General features: G+C 35.2%; 1 long non-coding RNA gene across 2 annotated transcripts in view; it reads left to right on the forward strand.

Annotated features, from left to right (window-relative positions):
- The window catches only part of LOC123379656, a 300,426-nt gene that overhangs the window by 227,910 nt on the left and 49,078 nt on the right, over positions 1–23,438 (forward strand). The window lies entirely within an intron of this gene.

Below are 23,438 nucleotides of genomic sequence, written 5' to 3' on the forward strand. Positions count from 1 at the left end.
TTTCATTTGCATGGGCTACAGGCTATAATTAACATCAAGTGGCAAGACAAGATCACATACAATAGAATTCTGGAGTACAATCAGGCCACCAAAATTGAAATAAGCCTTTCTGTTACTTAGCTACACAATCCTGACTCTGTGCAGCCATGGAGAGTTGACTATGGTGTATGTAAAGAACAGCTGTATGTAGAGTGAAGTCAGGATACACCAAATTCACCACTAAATTTAGTGGTAAATACTATGTCATTTTATCATGACATTCTTTCACTTGTCTTTCTAAGCTTGATGCCTAAATTCTTCAGTAATCTGGTCTTACAATTTAATTTCTCACAAACTTCAACCATATATGTCATGCATATAGCTATAACAAGAACTCCATACTGAAAAGAAAATAAGGTGAAGTCAACTTTGCTTCTGTTTCATCTTTTATTTCATAGGCAAGAATGCACCATGCCTGCTCCTTTCCTTCAATAACTCCCTATGCATTTGGACTAATTCTTACTCATCTTTAAACCTTTTTTTAATCTTTATTTTTTAGAGAGAGACAGAGTGTGAGCAGGGGAGGAGCAGAGAGAGAGGGAAACACAGAATCCGAAGTAGGCTTCAGGCCCTGAGCTGTCAGCACAGAGCCCAATGCAGGGTTCGAACACACAAACCGTGAGATCATGACCTGAGCCGAAGTCGGACGCTCAACCAACTCAGCCACCCAGGCGCCCCTCTTACTCATCTGTTAATATTCAATCCAACCATCACTACTTCTGGAATGGTCTTGCCAGGCATGGCTCCCACTCATCTAGGTTCCCTCCTTCTAGTGTTGCATTTATCACACTGTACCATTATTATCTGCCTAACTTTGAACTATAAATACTTGAGGTTTTTTTTTTTCTGTTATTTTTCTATTCTTATTTCACAGCACAATATCTGGTTCATATAAAGGGATAATTAAGTGCTTATCTAATACATAAATGGCTTCCTCCCTCTTCTTCTGTGCCAAACACATAGTATGTGTTGAGTTCATTCAATTTGTTTCTACATCAACATGTAAAATGTTTCATATTTCAAATAACATTTAAATTTTACTGTTTGAAGACTTTAAAGGTTGGAAAGCTTCTAAAAAGAAAGAGCATAATGTTGGAATATTAAGTGAGACTTGGCAAAGTTTGGAAGCAGCGGTGAATTTTCAAGGTCTTTGTTTTTTTAACCCATCAAGCAGAGGGTATATTTCTATCTTTCTAATGAATTGTTATGATTACTGAATTCAGATTGAATGACACTGTATCCACTCATAAGCAATTCCTCCTCAGAGGATGCCTGAGGTAATGTGTAGATAATTACTTCTAGCTGGTTTGGTCTAATCATATGCATGCCTTGGACCCCAGATTGGAGTTCTTGAAATGCTAGTTGCTTCTCAAGAGCCTTCTTCATTGATTTAATGGGATGTGAATGGGATTATCTCTCAGGACTATTCTTCCTTGTGTTATATCTACATGCCATATAATTGAATCTACAAGTGGTCTTGGTAGGTCTAACTCAAAGCATAGAGATACAGTGGGTGTGTTTCTTATTTACTGTAATCTTGCCAAGAATTCTCTGTCAGTGACATATGAAATCTGTCCTTAATATTTTTGTGACATGTTTTATTGGTAGAGCCCCTTTTTGTAAAGACTTCATGAAAATCAACTCACTTCAGTCAAAAGATACCACTGGAGTATGATTTTCACAAAGTAGAAAAACTCCAGTTTTTTTCTCCATATAATTAATGAACAAATTGTTCATTTTTAAAGTATTCAAACTAATAAATAGAGAAGGGGCAATAAAATTATGCTATCACCATTTTAAAAGAACTAATAAAATAAAATATCTACAAAATGATTCACAGAGGCTAACTAACATGAAGATACACATAACACATTATGTAACGTCTCATGAAGGTATAATGCTGAAGCATTGATGCCCAAATAAAATCAAGCCTAGAGGTGATCGGGTCTCAATTTTTTTTTTCTTTCTTTCTTCTTTTTTTTTTTAACTTTCTTTTTTGTTTAAGTTAACCAGGATAGGTTGGTTGGTTTCTTTCTTTCTTTCTTTCTTTCTTTCTTTCTTTCTTTCTTTCTTTCTTTCTTTCTTTAATGTTCATTTATTTTTGAGAGAGACAGAGACAGAGCACAAGCAAGGGAGAGGCAGAGAGAGAGAGGGAGACACAGAATCTGAAGCAGGCTCCAGGCTCTGAGGTGTCAGCACAGAGCTCCCTCCATAGGCAACTCGAACCCACAAACTGTGAGATCATGACCTGAGCCAGAGTCTGGCGCTTACCTGACTGAGCCACTCAGGCACCCCAAAGGTCTCAATTTCTAACAACCAATGAAGATATATGGGAAAATATATACTGAAACTTAGAGATACAGTTAGTAAAATCTAGGCTGTATGAATCGTTACTATTAAGTAAAATATAAACAATCTGATTTCCCCAGAAAATACCTTGCAAAAAAAGAAAAGTAAGATGGTTGGAGAACCTAAAGATCAACATTGCCCATTAGAAATAAAACATAAGCCACAGGGGCACCTCGGTGGCTCAGTTGGGTGATCAGCTCAGGTCATGATCTCACATTTTGTGGATTGGTGCCCCGCTTCCAGCTCTGTGCTGATGGCTCAGAGCCTGGAGCCTGCTTCGGATTCTGTGTCTCCCTCTCTCTCTGCCCCTCCCCCACTTGCTCTCTGTCTGTCTGTCTGTCTCTCTCTCTGAAAAATAAATAGACATTAAATTTTTTTAAATGTAAGTCACAAATGCAGCCACAAGTATAATTTTAGATTTTCTATTAGACACATTAAAATATGTTTTTATAAAGTGAAATTAATTTGAACATATTTAAACATATATATATATATATATATATATATATATATATATATATATATATATATATAACACATACATATATGTGTGTGTTTGTATATAAAACTCATTCTAAGAAATTGGCTTACACTATTCTGGAAGCTTGGTAGGAAAGTCTAAAATCTGGAGGGCAGGATGGCAGACTGGGAACATCTTGGGATGGGTTGATGCTGTAGTCCACAGGTAGAATTTCTTCTTTCTCAGGGAAACCTCAGTTTTACTCTTAAGGCCTTATAACTAATTGGATGAGGCTTACCCAAATTCTGCAGAGTACAATCTCTTTTCCTTAAAGTCAAGTGATTGCATATGTTAATCAAGTATAAAATACCTGATAGCAACACTTCGATTGCTGCCTGATTGAATAACTGCATACTACAGCCAATCTGAAATGACACATAAAACTAGCCATCATACCAATGAAACATTTATAGGGAAGTTATAAGTACAAACTGAAATTTAGGTTCTAGGAGTGCTCATTGCTACTGGGTTGACCATTCTTTTTAGGCTCTTTCAGCAGACAGATTTATAAAATATATATATATTTTTAAAAGAAAATACTTTGCATTTGGACTGATACTTCAGGTTCAGGGTTGTGATCTATCTATCTATTAACTTTTCAAATTTTGTAATATTCCTTATCTTTTTTTTCTCATACTGGTATTCCCAATTGTCAACCACATTATCATAAGTATTAATTTTCTGTATCTCAAATGCACATTTAGACTTAAAGTTAATATACCAACACTACCACCAAGAATGGCAGTAAGTGATATCACCAAGATGGTGATATAGGTTTCTCTTGACTTCAACCTCCCTCATGAGAAGAACAAGTAACTATTAAAGAACATGACATTACTGAGAGAATCCTAGAACGTGGGGGTGATGATGAAGTACCCCCTCCTCTCCACACACACCACAGAGACCAATACAGACTGCATTAGAAGAGTAGGAGAAGTGGCTAACATTGACTATATTACCCCTCCCCCACGTCAGTGCAGCACTATGTGGAGAAGTCTCCCCTAAACCTATGTCTCCTCAAGCAGGAAAAGAGAATATAGGGGGCAACAATCAGCAGCTCCCAGCATTGGGGTCACATTGTGAGAGCCTCTACTCTGATCTTCCATTGCAGGATTGCAGGATCTGGGGGAAGCAACCACTAGGAGTCTGACTGTAATGGAGAAGGGGGAGGGACTTGTAACAACCAGCACCTGAGTTTGGTGGACTGAGTTCATAACTGCAGTGCCCAAATAGTAATCCCAACCAAAGTTTTTGCACCGTGGGATGCATCAGGGAGGTACTCTGACCAGGGAACTCCAGAATGGAAAGATCTGCCTTATTCAGATCCTCACATAAAGAGATTTGCCAGTCATTGAGCCAGGTTTGTCTATGCCTAGGGAAAGAGTGGAGTCACAGCTCCACTTGCTATGGAGGTTTTCCAGTTTCATCTGATCAGAAGCTCTATGGTCAAGAAGGACTCCAACGTAGAAGTGGGTGAGCAGAGATGATCGTTCCCAAAACAAAGTCTATAGTGAGGCATGGAGGGCTCCCATGCTAAGCTCAGGCAGGGGGATTAATTCATAGGTAAGGCTGAAGGTACCTTCTAGCTCCTCCCCATCAGAGACCCTGTTTGAAAAACTGATAATAACTTGGAGTGGCCCTTACCCCTCCTGTCCAGGCAAGGGAACTAAGGCATAACCCTACCTGATTTGGAATATTTTCCAGCCTCATCTGACCATTGTGCAAATACCTGTGCTGTGGACAACTCTCGGGAGCTGCACAGCCCAGAGATGCTTGAGCCCAGAGAAGGGCAGGCAGAGCCAGTAGTTTGCAAAGGAAAGCCAGTGGCCCTGTTCAGCTATGAGGTTTGGGGTGAAGGTCAACTTGAGTTAAGATGACAAACAGTTTTACTGGCTTAGAGCTGTTTCTCCTACTGTGTCCAGACAGGGAACCTAATTCATAGACCCACTCATTACTGAATACAGCCTTTAGCCTGTCCAACCAGGGAACCAAACCAGAACATGAGAAGCTGCAAAACCCATTTAATAGTCCTATGTACAGTGGCACATGAACAGAGAACATAGGTTATGGTTTCCCCAGTCTGCAAGGCAAAATTGGTGGCCTCATCTGAACAGGGAATTTAGTGTGCACTCTGGCCAGATTTGGGTTCCCAAACAATGTGTATTATAGATCTTGGGCCCTGTACTGCTGCCCTACTAGGGCAGGAAAGCCACCCCATCTATTACTGACTATAAAATCCAGTACTAATCATCTAGTATGTCTGAGCAGAGAATCTAGGCAACTGTGGAGACCATAATGTAGCCTCATTTGGGTAGGGAACCAGGCCAGCAGTCCTGTCCAACTATTCTCAGGCCAGAGGCCCACCCCATATCTCAATTCTAAGAGCTCAAATCGTTGCCTTGCCCAACTAGTGGCAGGTCCTACTTGACCAAGAATATTACCAGCAGACACATCCAGAAACCCAAACTGAGCTGACTGGTGAAGAATGATCTTTGCCAAAGCAAACCTGTAAAGTCTAGAAGAGGGCCTGATTAGTCGAATGCACAAATACCAATGTAATAAATCAAAGATCCCCGAAAAATCAGGTAAATATGACACCACTAAAACTCCTATAATTGACCCCAAAGAATTTAAGACCTATGAACTTTCAGACAAAAAAATTCAGAATAATCTACTTCAGGAAGTTTAATGAACTATAAGAATACACAGACAGCTAACTGAAATTAGGAAGACAATACATGAGCAGAAAGAGAAATTTGACAAGGAAATAGCAACCATGAAAAAAAATACAACAGAAATCCTAGAATACAAAAATATAATACTGGAAGAGTTTAGTAGAGTTTCACAAATAGACTTGACCATACAAAGGATCAATGATTTGGAGGATAGGGCATTAGAAATTACCCAGTTGGAGAATTAATAATTAAAAAAGAATGAACAAGAGTGAAGAAAACCACAGGGATTATAAGAGGTAGTAAAAAGAAACAGTATTTACATTAGGAAATTTCAGAAGGAGAAGATAAAGGGAAAGGGAGAGAAAGTATATTTAAATCAATAATTGCTGAAAACTTCCTGAACCTAAGCAGATAAATGAATATCCACTTCTGTGAAGCCAAACTGATCCCAAATAGATTGAACTCACATAGAGCTACACTGAGACACATTTCAATGAAATTGTATAAAATCGAAGACAAAGAATTTTAAGAGCAGCAACAGAAAAAGAAGTTACATATAGGAGAACTTCCATTAGACTTGGCAGTTTTTTCAAGAGAAACTTTTCAGGCTAGGAGAGAATGTGATGACATATTCCAAATATTGAAAAAAAAACAACTGTCAACCAACAATTCTATACCCAGAAAAGCTGCTCTTCAGAAATGAAGGAGAGATAAAAACTTTCCCAAACAAACAAAAGCTGAGGGAATTCATTACCACTAAACTTGCCTGACAAGAAATGCTAAAGGAAGCTTTTTGAAAGATAAGTAAAAGAATACTAATTAACATAAAAATATTAAAAAGTAGCACAAATCTCATTGTGCTATTGATTAGTGATAAATCCATAGTTAGATTCTGCAATATGGTAATAGTGGCATATAATTCACTTACAACTCTGGTTTAAAAGTTTAAAAAAGTAATAAAAATAACCATGATTTCAATGATATGTTATTCCTTATACAATAAAAAGGCAAAAATTTTAACAGCTATAACCTAAAAATATGAGGGAGAAGAATAATAAAAGTGTAAATTTTATGAAATATATTGAAATTGTTATCAGTTTGAGAAAGGATGTTGTAAGTTTAGATATTTTATGTAAGCCTCATGGTAACCAAAACAGAAAATTCTGTAGCAATTAAAGAAGCAACATGATAAAGAAGCCAAAGCACATTTATGCCTGAAGATATCAAAATAAACAAACAAAAAGACAACAAGAAAGAAGAAAAACCAGTTCAATAAAACAACAACAACAACAACAAAAAGCAATTAACAAAATACCAGTAAGTCTCTAACTAACAATACTTACTTAAAATGTAAATGAATTAAATTATCCAGTGAAAGACATTGAATAGCTGAGTGAATAACAATAATAATAATTCAACAATATGCTGCCTGTAAGAGACTCACTTTAGCCTTAAAGATAGACATAGACTGAGAGTGAAGGGATGGAAAAAGATGTTTCAAGTAAATGGTAACAAAAAAACCCAAACAGGGATAACTATTCTTATATCAGACAAAATAAACTTTAAACATAGTAAAAAGAGACAAAGAGGGTCATTATATTATGGTAATGGGGTCAATACATCAAGAAGATATAACAATTCTAAATACCTATGTACCCAACATCAGGGCACCTAAATATAGAAAGCAAAAACTAACAGAGCTGAAAGGAGAAATAAACAGTAATAAGGTAATAGTAGAGGACTTTAATACCCCAATTTCAACAATGGATAGAATACCTAGACAGAATCAATAAGGAAACAGATTTGAACAACACTATAGACAAAATGAGCCTAACAGATATGTACAGAAGATTTCCCAACAATAGCAGAATACACATTCTTTTTGAGCACACATGGAAAATTTTCTAGAATAGAAAATATGTTACGCTACAAAACAAGTCTTGGTAAATTCAAAAGATTAAAATCATATCGAGTACTTTTTCTGACCATAATGACTTGAAACTAGAAATCAACATGAAGATGAAAACTGGAAAATACATGAACACATAGAAATTAAACCACACTCTCCTGAGTAAACAATAGATCAAAGAAGAAAGTAAAGACAAAATAAAAAAGTTTCTTGAAACAAATGAAATTGAAAACATAGCATACCAGAACATATGGGATTCAACAAAAGCAGTTCTAAGAGGAAAGTCCATAGCAATTATTGACTACATTAAGAAACTAGAAAAATCCTGAATAAACAACCTAACTCTAAAAAATAACAAACTGAGCCCAAAATTAAACGAAATGAAATAATAAAGATTAAAACATAAATATATAAATAAAGAACAGAAAAACAATAGAAAAAATTAAACTTATTGAGTTGGTTCTTTGAAAAGATAAACAAAATTGACAAATTTTTAGCTAGACTAACTAAGGAAAAAATCACAAGCCCCAAATGAACAAAATTATAAATTAGAAAGGAGACATGGCAACTGGCTACATAGAAATTCAAAGGACCATAAGATGCCACTATGAACAATTATACACCAATACACTGGACAACATAGAAGAAATGGAAACATTCTCAGAAACCTGCAATGTATCAAGACTGAATCTGGAAGAAATAGAAAATCTGAATAGACCAAGAACTAGTAAGGAGATGTAATTAGTAATAAAAAAATCTCCCAACAAAGAAATGCTCAGGGCCAGATGGCTTCAGTGGTGCAGTGGTGAATTTTGCCAAAAAATTGAAGAAAAATTAACATGAGTCCTTCTCAAACTCTTCCAAAGAATCAGAGGAGAGAATACCCCCAAACTTATTTTATGAGGCCAACATTATCCTGATCCTAAATCTAAAAAAGTGACACATTATGCATGATGATTATAGATGCAAAAATTATAACAAAATCCTAGCAAACTGAATTCAGCAGTGCATTAAAAGGATTATTCCCCATGATCCAGTGGGATTTATCCTGGGGATCCAAAGATGGTTAAATACACACAAATCAATCAATGTGATGTATCACATTAATCAAATTAAAAAAAATCTGATCATCTCAATATATATAAAAAAAGCATTTGATAAAATTCAATATCCATTATTGACAAAAACTCTCCACAAATTATATATGGAAGTAATGTATCTCAACATAATGAAGGTCCTATATGACCAGCCCCAAACTAACATCACAGTTAATGGTGATATGTTGAAATGTTTTCCTTTAAGATCAAAACAAGAGTTCCAGCACTATATTGTTCCAGTAAGTGTATCAGTTACAACTGATGAACTTACACTGATGCATCATTAAAATCCTCAGTCTTTATTTTGAATATTTTGACCTATATTAGGGTTCACTCCTGGTGTTGTATGTTCCGTGGGTTTAGAAAAAAATGTATAATGGTATGTATGCACCATTGTAGTATCATAGAGAATATATTCACTGCCTTAAAAATTTTGTGTTTGCCTGTTCATCTCTCCTTCCCACTTAACTTCTGACAAACACTGAACTTCCTTACAGTTTCCCTAGTTTTGACTTTTTTAGAATGTCATATACTTGAAATCGTACAGTATGTACTTTCAGATTGGCTTTCCTCACCTAGTAATATGCATTTAAATTTCTTCATTATCTCTTTATGGCTTGATAACTCATTGCTTTTTACTATTGAGTGTTTCCTTGTTTGGATATCCATTCACCTACTGAAGCTAATATATCCATTCACCTACTGAAGAAAATATTTATTGCTTTCAAGTTTTGTAAATTACGAATACATCTCTATAAACATCTGTGTTCAGGTTCAATGTGAATGTAAGATTTCAACTACTTTGGATAATATCAAAGAGCTGGATTTTATTTTATGCTAAGAGTATGTTTAGTTTTGTAAAAAACAAAACAAAACAAAACACTCAATTGTGGGGGCTCCTGGGTGGCTCAGTCAGTTAAGCCTCTGACTTCGGCTCAGGTCATGATCTCACCGCTTGTGAGTTTTGAGTCCTGTGTCAGGCTCTATGCTGGCAGCTCAGAGCCTGGAGACTGCTTTGGATTCTGTGTCTTCCTCTCTCTGCCCCTTCCCCAGCTCACACTCTGTCTCTCTCTCTCTCTCTCTTTCAAAAAATAAATAAACATTAAATTTTTTTTTCCAAAAAACAAAAAAACAAACAAAACACCCAATTGTCTATCAAAGGGCTGAGCCATTTTGCATTCCCACCAGCAATACATGAGGTTTCCTGTTGCTCTACATCCTTGTTCGCTTTTGGTGTTGTCAGGGTTCCAGATTTTGGCCTTTCTAATAGATGTGTAGTGATAACATTGCAGTTTTGTTTTGCATTTCCCTGGTAACATACAAACTGGAGCATCTTTTTATATGCTTATTTTCCATCTGTATATCTTCTTTGGTGCAATGTCATTTAGGGTCTTTGTCCCATTTTTTAATCAGCTTGGTTGTTTCCTGATTGTTGAATTTTAAGACGTTCTAAAAATTATTTTTGGATAATAGGACTTTATGTTATTTTGCAAATATTTTCCTTCAGTCTGTGGCATATTTTCTCATTATTTTGAATTGTCTTTGAGAAGAAAATTTTAATTTTAATATAGTCCAGTTTACCAGTTATTTTATGTATTGCACCTTTGTAGCTGTATTTAAAAAATTATCATACTACATGTCAGTTTCCTCTGATCTTTATTTCTAGTAGCTGTCTTGGTTTGAATTTTACATTTAAGACTGTGATCCATTTAGGGGCGCCTTGGTGGCTCAGTCTGTTAAGTGTCCGACTTAGGCTAAAGTCATGATCTCATGGTTCACAGGTTTGAGCCCACGTCAGGCTCTGTGCTGACAGCTCAGAGCCTGCAGGCTGCTTCAGATTATGTCTCTGGCCCTCTCTGCCACTCCCCTGTTTGTGCTCTGTCTCTAAAATAAATAAACATTAAAAAAAAATTTTAAAGACTGTGATCCATTTTTAGTTAATTTTTATAAAAGGTATAAAGTCTGTGTCTAGATTCACATTATTATTATTATTATTATTATTATTTTATGTGGACATCCAGGTGTTTTAACACCATTTGTGGAAAGCACTAACTTTACTCCATTGTATTATCTCTGCTTCTTTATCAAAGATCAGTTGACTCTATTTACGTGGTTCTGTCGAAGATCAGTTGACTATATTTATGTAATTCTATTTCTGGGCTCTGTATTATGTTTAGCTGATTTGTCTATTCATTTGGCAATATCACACTCTCTTGGTTATCATTGCTTTACAGTAAGTCTCAAAGTAGGGCAGTAACACTTTTCCAACTATTTTTTCCTTCAATATCAACTTGGCTATCCTCAGTCTTTTGCCTTTCTATATACTCTAGAATCAGTCTGTCAATATCCATAAGATAGATTGACAAAATTTTGATTGGGAATATATTGAATCTATTAATTGATCGTGTTGGTAAAAGTCAACACCTTGACAATATTGATCTTTCTATTCATGAAGATAGATTATCTCTCCATTTATTTAGTTCTTTGATATCATTCATCAGAGTTTTGTAATTTCCTTCATATACATCTTATCTATATTTAGATATATTTACATATAAATATTTTATTGTTTGGGCTACTAATGTAAATGGTAATATACTGTTTAATCAAATTTTACTTAAACATTGTTAGTATGTAGTAAAACAATTGGTTTTTTTGTATACCAATCTTTTATCCTGAAACTTTGTCATAATCACTTAGTAACCAGAGTTTTTTAAATTAGATTTTCTGGACTTTGACAGATAATCATGTCCTCTGCAAACAAAGGCAGTTTTATTTCTTCCTTTCTAATCTGTATATATTTTATATCATTTTCTTCTCTTGTTGCATTAGATAGTGCTTCCAATAAGACATCGAAAAGCAGTGATGAGAGAGAACATCCTTACCTTTCACCTGATCTTAGTGGAAAAGCTTCTAGTTTCTCACCTTAAAGTATGACATTAGTCGTAGATTTTTGTAGATATTCTTTTTTTAAATTTTTTAATTACATTTATTTATTTTTTAGAGACAGAGTGAGACAGAGCACGAGTTGGGGAGGGGCAGATAGAGGAGACACAGAATCCGAAGTAGGCTACAGGCTCCAAACAAACATTCAGCACACAGCCCGATGCAGGTCTCAAACCCATGAACCGTAAGATCATGATCTGAGCTGAAGTTGGACACCCAACAGACTGAGCCACCCAGGCGCCCCTGTAGATATTTTTTATCAAGTTGAAGAAGTTCTCCTCTGATCCTATCTTACAGAGAGTTTTTATCATGAATTGTTATTGGATTTGTCAAATGCGTTTTTTGCATCAATTGATAGATTATGTAATGTTTTACTTTTTTTAGCTTATTGGTGTTGTGCAATGGATTACATTAATTATCTTGTTTTGAGAGAGAGAAAGAGCACATGTGCAAGCAAAAATGCATGAACTGGGGAAGAGCTGAGGGAGAGGGAGAGAGAATCTTAAGCAGGCTCACATCCAGCCTGGAGCTGATGTGGGGCTCAATCTGACAACTGTGAGATCACAACCTAAAGTGAAATTAAGAGTCAGATGCTTGACTGCCTGAGCCACCCAGGTGCCCCACACATTAATTAATTTTTGAATGTTGAACCAGCTTTATATACCTGGGATAAATCCCACATGGTGGTAGTGGTACATAATTCTTTTTAGGCATTGTTGGTTTTCATTTGCTGATATTTTGTGGAGTGTTTTCGCATCTATGTTTATGAGATATATTGATCCATAGTTTTCTTGGAATATCTTTGTCTGGTTTTGGTATAAGCTGCTGGCCTCAGAATGAGGTGGGGAACATTTCTTCTGCTTCTGTCTTCTAAAATAGATTGTAAAATATTGGTATAATTTCTTCCTTAAATATTTAATAGAAGCCACCAGTGAACCAATCTGGGCCTAGTGTTTTCTGTTTTGAAATATTTGTAATTACTGATCAATTTCTTTAATAAATATAGGACTATTCAGATTGTCTACTTCTTATAAGATTATTTCAAGGAACTGCTCAAATTCATCTGGATTACCAAATGTATTGATCTCGAGTTGTTCATAGTATACTTTTATTATCCTTTCCATGTTCATGGGATCTACAATGATGTGCCATCTTTTACTTCTGTTACTAGAAATTTGTGTCTTCTCTTTATTTTTCTTAGTTATCCTGGTTAGAAATTTACCAATTTTACTTATCTTTAAAAAGAGCTATGTATGGTTTTATTGATGTTCTAAATCTAGTTTAAGTTCATTTTGGTCTAAGAGCAGGCATTGTATAATTTTTATTCTTTTAAATTTGTTAAGGTGTATTTTATGATATAGAATGTGGTCTATCTTGGTGAATGTCCCACCTTTGGAAAAATCTGTGCTCCACAGTTAGATAAAGTCATCTACAGACACCTATCATATACAGTTGACTGATGGTATTGTTAACTTTGACTATGTCCTTACTGATTTTCTGCCTGCTGTATCTTCCATACAGAGTGTGGAAGTCAGAGTGTTGCTGATGTCTCAAACTCAGCATATGGTAGTGGATTTATCTATTTATACTTGTAGTCCTATTAGCTTTTGCCTTATGTATTTTGATAGTGTGTTTTTAGTCACATACACATTAAGTATTGCTATGTCTTCTTTTTAAAATATTTTTAATTTTTAATTTTTTTAAATTTACATCTGAATTAGTTAGCATATAGTGAAACAATGATTTTAGGAGTAGATTCCTTAATGCTCCTTACCCATTTAGCCTATGCCCCCTCCCACAACCCCTCCAGCAACCCTCTGTTTGTTCTCTATATTTAAGAGTCTCTTATGTTTTGTCCCCCTCTCTGTTTTTATATTATTTTTGTTTCCCTTCCCTTATGTTCATCTGTTTTTTCCCTTAATTTCCTCATATGAGTGAAGTCATATGATTTTTGTCTTTCTCTCACTAATTTCACTTAGCATAATACCCTCCAGTTCCATCCATGTAGTTGCAAATGGCAAGATTTTATTCTTTTTGATTGCTGAGTAATACTCCATTGTATATATATATATACCACATTTTCTTTATCCATTCATCCATTGTTGGACATTTAGGCTCTTTCCATACTTTGGCTATTGTTGATAGTGCTGCTATAAACATGGGGATGCATGTGTCGCTTCGAAACAGCACACCTGTATCCTTTGGATAAATGCCTAGTAGTGCAATTGCTGGGTTGTAGTGTAGTTCCATTTTTAGTTTTTTGAGGAAACTCTGTACTGTTTTCCAGAGTGGCTGCACCAGCTTGCATTGCCACCGACAATGCAAAAGAGATCCTTTTTCTCCACATCCTCGCCAACAACTGTTGTTGCCTGTGTTGTTCATGTTAGCCATTCTGACAGATGTGAGGCGGTATCTCATTGCGGTTTTGATTTGTACTTCCCTGATGGTGAGTGATGTTGAGCATTTTTTCATGTGTAGATTGGCCATCTGGATGTCTTCTTTGGAGAAGTGTCTTTTCATGTTTTTCGCTCATTTCTTCACTGGATTATTTGTTTTTTGGGTGTTGAGTTTGATAAGTTCTTTATAGATTTTGGATACTAACCCTTTATCGGATATGCCATTTGCAAATATCTTCTCCCATTCTGTCAGTCGCCTTTTAGTTTTGCCGATTGTTTCCTTTGCTGTGTAGAAGCTTTTTATTTTGATGAGGTCCCAGTAGTTCATTTTTGCTTTTGTTTCCCTTGCCTCCAGAGACGTGTTGAGTAAGAATTTGCTGCGGCCAAGATCAAAGAGGCTTTTGCCAGCTTTCTCCTCAAGGATTTTGATGGCTTCCTGTCTTACATTGAGGTCTTTCATCCATTTTGAGTTTATTTTTGGGTATGGTGTATGAAAGTGGTCCAGGTTCATTCTTCTGCATGTCGCTATCTGGTTTTCCCAGCACCACTTGCTGAAGAGACTGTCTTTATTTCATTGGATATTCTTTCCTGCTCTGTCAAAGATTAGTTGGCCATAAGTTTGTGGGTCCATTTCTGGGTTCTCTATTCTGTTCCATTGATCTGAGTGTCTGCTCTTGTGCCAGTACCATACTGTCTTGATGATTACAGCTTTGTAGTATAGCTTGAAGTCTGGGATTGTGATTCCTCCTGCTTGGTTTTCTTTTTCAAGATTGCTTTGGCTATTCAGGGTATTTTCTGGTTCCATACAAATTTTAGGATTATTTGTTCTAGCTCTGTGAAGAATGCTGGTGTTATTTTAATAGGGATTGCATTGAATATGTAGATTGCTTTGGGTAGTATTGACATTTTAACAATATTTTTTCTTCCTATCCAGGAGCATGGAATCTTTTTCCATTTTTTTTTTGTGTCTTCTTCAGTTTCTTTCATAAGCTTTCTATACTTTTCAGTGTATATATAGATTTTTCACCCCTTTGGGTAGATTTAGTCCTAGGTATTTTATGTTTTTTTGTACAACTGTAAATGGGATTGATTCCTTGATTTCTCTTTCTGTCGCTTCATTGTTGGTGTATAGGAATGCAACTGATTTCTGTGCATTGATTTTATATCCTGCAACTCTGCTGAATTCATGAAGCAGTTCTAGCAGTTTTTTGGTGGGATCTTTTGGGTTTTCCATATAGAGTATATCTTGAAGTATGGAGCCTTTATAATTAGTTAACATCCTTCTTTATCCCTAGCAACTTTCCTTGCCATGAAGTCTGCACTATCTGAAATTAATATAACTCCTTTTGCTTCCTTTCAGTTACTGTTAACATGGTATCTCTATCCATTTCTTTACTTGTTATCTATTTATGTCTTTGTACTTTAAAGTGGATTTCTTTAGGTACATACATACAGTTGGCTCTTGTTTTTCAGTCCACTCTGACCATCTGTGTCTTTTAATTTGTGTATTTAGACCATTGTTGTTTAAGCTAATTATATCTACCTTATTTGTTATTGTTTTCTACTTGTTCTTTGTTCCTAGTTTTTGTCTTTCACACTTTTTCTGAATTTTAAGGTTTCAACTAATCATTTTATGGCTCAATTTTTAAATTTCCTCTCTCTAGTATATCTATTATATATCTACCATATCTATTATGTAACTGATATATATATATATATATATATATATATATATATATATATGCCTTAGAGTTTACAACATGCATTTATAGCCAATCCAAGTCTACTTTTCAAATTAACACAATTCCACTTAACAGGTAGTTCAAGTATCTTATTATAATGAAATATTCCAAATTTCTCCATCCTGACTGTTGTATAATTGCTGCTATTTATTTTACTTATATAAACATAAGCATATATAATGATATATAATATATATCATCATCCATTATCCAATACATTGTTTCTATTATTATAAACACATTGTTATATGTTAGATTAATTAATTAATTAAGAATAGGGAAAAATAAAAGTTTTTATTTTATTTCATTTATTTATTATCTTATGGTCTTCCCTTATGTAGTTCTGAGTTTCTGACATGTATCATTTTCCTTCTCTCTGAGGAACATATTTTAATATTTGTGGCACTACAAATCTACTCACTAAAAAATTCCCATAATTTTTGTTTATTTGAAAAAGTATATTTTTTTCTTCACTTCTGAAGGATAAATTTGCAGATTATATAATTCTAGGTTGGTGGATTTTTTTTTCCTCATAATTTTAAATATTTCATTCCACTTTTCTTTTTTTCATGGTTTCTGAAGGGTCTGATGTAACTTTTTTTTAAATGTTTATGTATTTTTGAGAGACAGAGAGAGAGTGTGAGAGGAGGAAGGGCAGAGAGAAAGAGATACACAGAATCTGAAGCAGTCTCTAGGCTCTGAGCTGTCAGCACAGAGCCCCACGCAGGGCTCGAACTCATGAACTGTGACATCATGACTGGAACCGAGGTCAGACTCTTAGTCAACTGAGCCACCCAGGTGTCCCAAGAAATCTGATGTAACTCTTGACTATACTTTTCTATTGTTAAGTAATGTAGTGGTGAGGTATGGAGGAAAAGAAAGCATTCTTTGGTCTTATGGTTACATCCTAGTCTTTTGGTAAGCTTATGTACCTGGCCTGTAAATTTCATCAGTGTTTCTCATTGTTACTGGCTCATTTAGTTGAGAGAGGATAGCTAATGGGGGCTGGAGTTGGGTATTTCCTTTCCCCCAGGTAGATTGTACTGATAAAATTCTTGCAGATTAGGCTATACTAAAAGAGTTTCTCCTGAGCGGAGGCCTTGTTAAGAAGAAAATACTTTAGTGAGTTTCAAGATTATTTCTTTCCTCCACCTGTCAGAAACATGAAGGGATTTTTCTCTGATATTCACTGTGAAAAGTATGAGGTACCTCTATGACTGAGTCCTTCTGGAAATATTTACTCTTAGAGTTGTCTGTAATGAGCCTCCATCTATTCATCAATTACAGTTTAGTGTTCTTACACCAGTACTGGTTCACATAGAGATTTCCGCTACAGTAAGTTGTGATTCTGTGTCTGCCTGTCTGCCCAATTTTTAGGGCAGTGGTTTGCCATATGACCTCACTTTTCTGATGGTCTAAGAAGAGCTGTTGATTTTTTTTGCTTGTTCTGCTTTTTACCTATTGTTAAGATGGAGTGGCAGATTCTAGTCTAACTATGTGCTGGACCAGAAGCCACAGGTCCTCTGAAATCACTTTGTTTTAAGGTCACTTGATTTTATATATAACTCTTTATATGTAACTCTTTACATATAAACTCTTTACATATAAACTCTTTATATGTAACTCTTACATAGTTATGCCACTGAGACAGACACTTTAAGATGGCCTTCATGATCCTGACTCCTGGTGTTAATGAATTTGTGTGGTTTCCAACTCTTCAGTGTAGGCAAGATTAGTGAGTTGCTTTCAGTAATAGAATATTACCAAGGTGACACCTGTATTTGTTTCTGTGCACATGATTATGTTAAACTAGATTGTGATGCCAGCTTTGAAGGAGTTGCTGTTTCTTGCTGGTTTAAGGAAGAAAGCCGCCATGTTGAGGTCTATTTAGCAAGGTAACAAGGGCAGCCTATAGCCTTTGTTTACAAACAGCAAGATACTGAGCTGCTCAGTCCAACAGTACCACAAAGAACTAAGGGCTGCCAGCAACTATATAGTCATGGAAGTGAATCCTACTTCAGTTCATCCTTAAAAGAGGTCACAGCTCAAGATTATACCTTGATTAGAACTTTGTGAGACCCTGAAGCAGAGGATGCCTAAACTCATCATTCACAGAAGCTGTGAGATAATACATATGTATGGTTTTAAGTCTCCAAGTTTGTGGTCATATTTTAACACTGAAATTGTTAACTACTGCATCTGCCAACTTAAATAAAAGATTGTAATAAATTATTTAATTTGACTTTCATTTTTATTTGTTTTCAAATGGGGTCAAGTCTTCCTTGTTGGAAAGAATAACACTGCTATCCTTGGTAGAATTCATTGGGCAAAATCTGTGATCAAATTCTATCTTGATTTACTACAGCCTGTAATTATAGGAAACAAAACTCAACACTTCAGTCACAAAAAAACTATAGTGTTCTTGACATATAGGCAGCACAAATTGTTCTTTATTGTATAGGAGAAAGAAAATTTGGTTTAGAAAAAATTATGAGACTAAGAACAATTTTTCCACACTGTGTCAATTTGGGAAGGTGAATCTTGGAAGCCAAAACTATTACAGAGAAAATGAAATTAACATCTTGCCCTTAATTTTGTGTGTAACTTCTAATTGCAGTCACTTATAAGTTTTGTAGTCTATAAAATATGGCTATACATATGCTAAGACTTCTAGCTCTAAATTATCATATTTCTCTGAAATGATACAGCATTTTCAGAATAGAAAGCAAGAACGATTGGGGTAATAATCAGTGTCCCCATCAGTGTTACATCAACCATCCATAAATATTTTGACTCACATGTGTCTAAATTTTATATTCTTCAGGGCAGATATACCACTTGTATAATAAACATAAAGACTAGAATTTTTGGTTGCTTTAAAGAAAGTATAGGCTAAAAAATTACTATTTACTGATTTTTTACTAATTTCAAAATTCTTAATAGATTGTTTCCTCTCTCAGTTGTGGATTCTGAGTTAAAGGATTTTAGTACTCTTCATTTCCATTGAATAAAAAAAAAAGAATAAACTTGAGGCTATTCATCCAAAGAAATGGGAAAAACTGCTTTTATTTATATTGGCCTCCTTACCTGAATTCACTTAAAATAAATATTTCATATTTTGATTTCTTTTTCAGAGAATCACTACTTCCACTGTCAGGTATGTTATTGGAAAATTTAAAAAGAAATGGTCTAAACCAGTCCTGCACAATTAGGAAATCACGTATGTTAAGTATATCAGTGAAGGACTTTTGAAAGGGCAGGCCTCATTCAACAATCCTTATAAGAAAACTTACCAATTCTGTACATGCTACCATCATAGTCTGAAAGAGACTCCAGGAACAAACAAAAAAAAGTGTCTTCAAAGGCTTATCATCATCACGTGCTTATTAGTGTAGCATAAAAGAAAATGATAACACAATAGCATCTGACAGTGTGAAATGTACAAAGTTGGATAAAGACAGCATGTGTTGACACTGGCTAATGTGCAAATGTTTGCTGCCAGGGTGAAGCAAACAGGAGTGAACCATGAAATGATTGTATTCACCCTAAAATATCAGCAAAGCAAAGAAGTAATGAGTAATAAGCAACTTTTCCTGAATGTGCTGAAGGTACTTATTAGAGAAGCAAAAATAATTTATTTAATATTTATATTTTGTTGAGAAATACAATCATGCTTTTGCATAATATGACCTCAGGAGACAGAGTCTTGGCTTAATATGTAAATGGTTATTTGGATGAGCCCTCATAGGTAGCCCTTTTCCTTTCCAGCTGGCTGGCCTTACTGCCTCTCTCCTTTCCTTTATATCCAACCCAAAACTAACCAGGAAACTGTTCCTAATTAACTTTATCCATTTTTGTTTTGTTTGGTTTTGTTCACAGTTTCATGGAATTTTAGATTATTAGCACTGAAATAGGCTTTATAATAATTCAGCCCTGTTTGCCCCCCTCAATTCATGTAAATGATCACATGTGTATATGTGTATATAGATGCACATGTGAACATGTGTTTCTGATTCTTATGTGTTAGCACACTATTTTCAATACTAAATTGTACTTTAAATCAGTTGGAAGTATTTATTTAAATTATTTTTACATTCACGGATATTTAAGAAAACCTTATTGACAAAGGATTAATGCTCAATTTTGTATTTCTCTTTGGGCTATTCAGCTGATATTAAATACACTCCATCCTAAAATTACTGAGATGAATATTTGCAAAATGCATCATTTAATCTATTACCACCATTTTTTAATGATAAGTGACATGACAGCCTCAAAAGAATGAGACATACCATATAAAAACTTAGTAAGAAAAATATGTATATTGCCTTTAATATTCTAACAATTTCAATTATAGTCTCTAATTAGATATTGACTAATTTATAGTTAATACTTGAGGAAAATCCTTTTCCTTTCTAAGCCTAAATGTTTACTTCTTGTCTATGAGACATAATTCAGGAGTTAGATAATTGGGTATTGTGGCTTTAGAAAAAGCATCAACAGCTTTGGTTATTGTCAGGTGATGTAGTAAACAAGGCTTAACATTCATTATCTTCAGAACAAATGCTTCATGGTAGGTTCTGTTTATTAGATTTGAGAAAGGTGGGTCTTAGGGGGAAAATCTTGCCTGAGAAATGAAATTAGTGGTAGAATTGGAATTTGACACAGTATCTCAGTGATATCATTATTTGAGTATTCTAACACATTCTACTCTCCTCTCCCTTGTATTACAGAATGATCTAATTAGTTTAATTAGAAAGGGATTTATTAACAGATCTCACTCACAGAATTTTTGGAGGAGCCGAAGAAAATCACTCTAGGAGCATTTCCAGAGTTGACTACTGAAGTCACAATCCCAAACAGCTTGAGAAAGTTGCTTGCACTGTTTGGAAGCACTCATGATTAGGAATGCGTAACAAGAGTTGCCAGCTTCAGAGCCATTCTACCTTTGCCACAATCAACAAACTACTGAAGCCAGAAGCTGCTGAGATAGCTGAAAGGTCTAGAATCCTACTACCTCTATCACATTTCACACTACTGAAATGAAGGTCTCATGTTGTCTCTCTCTCCGGGTAATTTACTCCCAAATCTAAGCTTCATGAAGATGTATCTTATTCCCAGAGAATATAGTATGAGTCTCTACCTTTTGGTACAATGGTGGCTGCACAATGAAGTTGTGGGGTTTAGTGCTATTAATTGCACTGTGAGTGAGCCAGGGAAATGTGGAGAAAGCCTTGTAAAAATGTGGACAGATTCCACTGAAAGCTGTTCATAACAGGGGCACCTGGGTGGCTCAGTAGGTTAAGCTTCCAACTTCAGCTCAGGTCATGATCTCACAGTTCATGAGTTTAAGCCCCGTGTCGACTGCACCTGGAGACCACTTCAAGTTCTGTCTCCCTCTCTCTCTGCACCTCCCCCACTTACAATCTGTCTTTCTCTCTTGCACTCTCTCTCTCTTTCTCAAAAATAACTAAATACTATTTGTTTAAATTTGGACACTACAATGTCCAAATACTTATTCAGTACTTAATATGTGTAAATTACCTAGTGCAAAGGTTCACATCTGTAGATCAAATAAAATGCATTACTTAGACTTACTATTCTGGGCAGGGGCTGTGTAGGTGACAGAGGATAGAAAAACACAGTAAGTGATGCACCATCCCATAGTATTATGCTGAGGTAAATCAAGCGTAGATACCAGTTGAAATCATCTCTTTTGAGATAGAGGTTATTTAAATACATGGTTTGAATCTCTTTTGCCTATTATTTTTTTCATATATAGTGTGTGTATTATATTACACCATATTGTAAGATTAGTTGTCTATATTGTTTATTGGGAATATTAGGAAAATTAATGCCAGGTTGATTCTTGTATACTTAGATAGCATACTGTACAATGTTCGTCCTCATTTTTTAAAATTTTCATGTAGTGAAGCACCTGTGTGGCTCAGTTGGTTAAGTGTATGAGTTTGGCTCAGATCATGATTTTGCAGTTCATGAGTTCGAGCCCTGCAATAGTCTCTGTGCTGATAGCTCAGATCTTGGAGCCTCTTTCAGATTCTGTGTCTCCCTCTGTATCCTTACCTCCCCCCACTCCCCCCCATCACGGTTTGTCTCTCTCTCTCTCTCAAAAACAAATAAACATTTAAATAAATAAATAAATAAATAAATAAATAAATAAATAAACAAACAAACAAATAAATACATATAATTTTCATTAGAGAAATGGAGTAAGTTGTTAAATATTAACGTAATATTTGCTATATTTGGCTTAAGGAAGCCACATTACCCTTTGGTATTTATTGACTGATTAACCATAATCAGTATGGCAACATAATAACTAACAATGTGTTTGGTATTTGCACATGTATCATCAAAATTAATTCTCAAAATAACTTCTTGAGGATAACATAAGTATTATTATTACTATACCTATACTGAAAAGGAATTAAGGTCAATAGATCGTAATTTTCCAGGAAAGAGTTCACTCAGCTGAGCTGGGTTGCTCAGGTTCTATACATGTCCCAAATAGGCATCTCTTCAGGACAGGCCATTGGAATATTCTGCCTGATAAGATTGTTTTTATATGTGTGAGGCCTTGGGCCTCTCTGCTGTACTATTTTACCTAACTATGTGATTTATGGAGAAGGCTGGTTTTACTCGGGACAGCAGGAGAGGGGTAGGATCTCAGTAACTGAGGTCAGGTCGGTTATGTGGGCTGATACCTGATAAAGAACCCTACACAAGACCTGAGTAAGCTTCTCCAGTTGGCAATCGCTCACACACATTATACTTCATTGCCTGGAGAATTAAAAGCATCCACGTGCAATTCTACTGGGAAGGACACCTGGAAATTTGCACCTGATTTCTTCTGGACTTTGCCCACATGCCTTTGTCTTTGCTGATTTTAATCTATATTCTTCTGTAATAAACCATAATCATGAAAGTAAGAGTTTCTGAGTTCTAGTTTGTCATCAAGCCTGATGATAATCTTCCAAACTCTTGAGACAGAAATGTGCTGAATATCACACAGATTTCCAGGATAAATCTTCAGAGTTTTGATGAAAAATATCACAGATTGGCTTTTAGAACATATGACTTTATAACATGACAATAGCTTCAATTTGCAGATCTGTAGGCATATTTACCTACTCTTTGGTAAAGTACATGTTGTGAGCAGGGGCAATTTGCCTTCCAGCTCTCATCAATATTGTCTTACTGAGTTGGAATATTCATCCCTCATAAAAAGTAAAACACAGCTGTGTTCTATAAATGAGATATTATGAACTAAGTGGATTTTGAAATGAGCTTTTAACTTCCTTTTTTAGAGGTGAGGAAGTACTGTATTCTCTGAATCTTTCTCTTGTTATTAGGAAATATCCAATGGAGAAAATATTGATCTTTCTTTTCTATTGTCTCAGTGAGCAACACTTCCTCTGGCTTAGTTTGCAATAATGCTTAAGCCTCCTGTTGAGGAAATGTCATTGGCTTGGCATCCTACAGGTACAAGGATTCCATTGGGACCATCTCTTTATTCTTTCATTTTTCTAGTTGAAATATTTTCTCATATATTGGGGTTCAGACATTAATTGGTATTGTGATGATTTGTTCTTCCATAGCTTTATTTGTTCTGTTATCAAGAAGTCCCTATGATGATCTAACATCCCTATAGTTGTTAGGGTTTGGAAATACTTAACGTGGAAGTCATGTTCAAACTATATATCTTTTTTGTTTTGTTTCATTTACTGTAAGTGTGAAATTGATT

The sequence above is a fragment of the Felis catus genome, chromosome C1, assembly GCF_018350175.1.
Source record: "Felis catus isolate Fca126 chromosome C1, F.catus_Fca126_mat1.0, whole genome shotgun sequence".
NCBI classification, from domain to species: domain Eukaryota; kingdom Metazoa; phylum Chordata; class Mammalia; order Carnivora; family Felidae; genus Felis; species Felis catus.